At 38.1% G+C, this 2,500-nt stretch overlaps 1 protein-coding gene across 1 annotated transcript in view; it reads right to left on the bottom strand.

The window, feature by feature from the left end:
* LOC137623527 (cell adhesion molecule Dscam2-like) overlaps window positions 1–2,500 on the bottom strand; it is a 137,015-nt gene that overhangs the window by 99,977 nt on the left and 34,538 nt on the right.

Genomic DNA, 2,500 nt, shown 5'->3' with positions numbered 1-2,500 from the left:
AAAGCTAGCAGGTGAACGTGAGGGAAAATAGGTAACAATATATTAATTTTTGACAGATGCCAATGAACGTAGGGAAAAAATAGAGAAAAATATATTGTATATTTAAAATCTACCAGATGAACGGGTTGTAGAAATAGAGAAAAATATATTATATTTCTGAAAGCTGACAATGAACGTAAGACAAGAATAGAGAAAAAATAAATGTATATCTAAAAGCGGCCAGATTTACGTGAGAAAATAGAAAAAAATACAACATATGTTTAAAGGCTGCCACATGAACGTGGGAGAGAATTAAAAAAAAATACAATATATATTTAAAAGCTGACATAAAAGTATGGAAAAAATAGACAAAAATACAATATAAATAAATTTGAAAGCGTAAGAAAATATAGGCAAAAAAATACATTTTGTATTTGGAAGCTGTCAGATATGATAATACACAATACAAATAATGATTAATATTTTTAGGTTCCTAATTAACATAGAGGTCAAAATAACCATATATCATCTTGATAAAATGTATTGACAAAAATATGGAAAACAAGAATAAAAAAAAAATTAATAAAAAAATTATTTGACTAATATAAAATGACAAGATGAAGAACCGAAAAATGAATAAGAACTTCTACAATCATATAATTATTCAATATAACTAGAATATACTAAAGCCATTTCTCATCCTTCCAGACTTTTATTATTATGAATACAAAAAATTATTTGACTAATATAAAATGACAGGATGAAGAAGAAACGAAAAATGAATAAGAACTTCTACAATCATACAATTATTCAATATAACTAGAATATACTAAAGCTATTTCTAATCCCTCCAAGACTTTTATTATTGCATCACCTCCTTACTATCAACTGCTTACCCACTGTCTATCTTCTTCATCTATTAACGTACTTTTTTCCCATTTGTATGGGGTAAACACAGTTGCCTTCTTTTCAAGGACTTTGCTTTGGCTTTGGGATACCCCGTAGAGCCAATCGGCTGCCCTGCCTGACATCGCTTTAGAATCAGGTAGCATATGTTCATGTATTGTACCAATCACCAACGACTTTCCTCCCAACGCGGTTTAGGTCGACAGTTCGAGACGTGTGAGATGGTTTTTATGTTTATAGGTGTGGAGTGGCTTTGTTCGTGTGTGTATTAGTCTGTGGAGTGGATTTGTTCGTGTGTGTATTAGTCTGTGGAGTGGCTTTGTTCGTGTGTGTATTAGTTTGTGGAGTGGCTTTGTTCGTGTGTGCATTAGTCTGTGGAGTGGCTTTGTTCGTGTGTGTAATAGTCTGTGGAGTGGCTTTGTTCGTGTGTGTATTAGTTTGTGGAGTGGCTTTGTTCGTGTGTGCATTAGTCTGTGGAGTGGCTTTGTTCGTGTGTGTAATAGTCTGTGGAGTGGCTTTGTTCGTGTGTGCATTAGTCTGTGGAGTGGCTTTGTTCGTGTGTTCAATAGTCTGTGGAGTGGCTTTGTTCGTGTGTGTATTAGTCTGTGGAGTGGCTTTGTTCGTGTGTGTATTAGTTTGTGGAGTGGCTTTGTTCGTGTGTGCATTAGTCTGTGGAGTGGCTTTGTTCGTGTGTGTAATAGTCTGTGGAGTGGCTTTGTTCGTGTGTGCATTAGTCTGTGGAGTGGCTTTGTTCGTGTGTGCATTAGTCTGTGGAGTGGCTTTGTTCGTGTGTTTAATAGTCTGTGGAGTGGCTTTGTTCGTGTGTGCATTAGTCTGTGGAGTGGCTTTGTTCGTGTGTGCATTAGTCTGTGGAGTGGCTTTGTTCGTGTGTGCATTGGTCTGTGGAGTGGCTTTGTTCGTGTGTGCATTAGTCTGTGGAGTGGCTTTGTTCGTGTGTGCATTGGTCTGTGGAGTGGCTTTGTTCGTGTGTGCATTAGTCTGTGGAGTGGCTTTGTTCGTGTGTGCATTGGTCTGTGGAGTGGCTTTGTTCGTGTGTGCATTAGTCTGTGGAGTGGCTTTGTTCGTGTGTGTAATAGTCTGTGGAGTGGCTTTGTTCATGTGTGTATTAGTCTGTGGAGTGGCTTTGTTCGTGTGTGTATTAGCCTGTGGAGTGGCTTTGTTCGTGTGTGTATTAGTCATGGGAGTGGCTTTGTTCGTGTGTGTATTAGTCATGGGAGTGGCTTTGTTCGTGTGTGTATTAGTCATGGGAGTGGCTTTGTTCGTGTGTGTATTAGTCACCGGAGTGGCTTTGTTCATGTGTGTATTAGTCATCGGAGTGGCTTTGTTCGTGTGTGTATTAGTCTGTGGATTGTCTTTGTTCGTGTGTAATAGTCTGTGGAGTGGCTTTGTTCGTGTGTGTATTAGTCTGTGGAGTGGCTTTGTTCGTGTGTATATTAGTCTGTAACACCCATTTGCTCTGAGCAAACCTATCCGTCAATTACATAATATTGAGGTGTCTACACGGATAACGCAGTGCCCGATTAGAACTATCATAAACCCTTTGAAGCTTCTATCATCAGTTAATGATAAGACTTTGCATAATATATAACCATAA

This window comes from Palaemon carinicauda, chromosome 30 (genome assembly GCF_036898095.1).
Source record: "Palaemon carinicauda isolate YSFRI2023 chromosome 30, ASM3689809v2, whole genome shotgun sequence".
Taxonomy (NCBI): Eukaryota; Metazoa; Arthropoda; class Malacostraca; order Decapoda; family Palaemonidae; genus Palaemon; species Palaemon carinicauda.
Note: the sequence above shows the minus strand (reverse complement) of the source record. Positions and strands in the feature narration are given on the sequence as shown.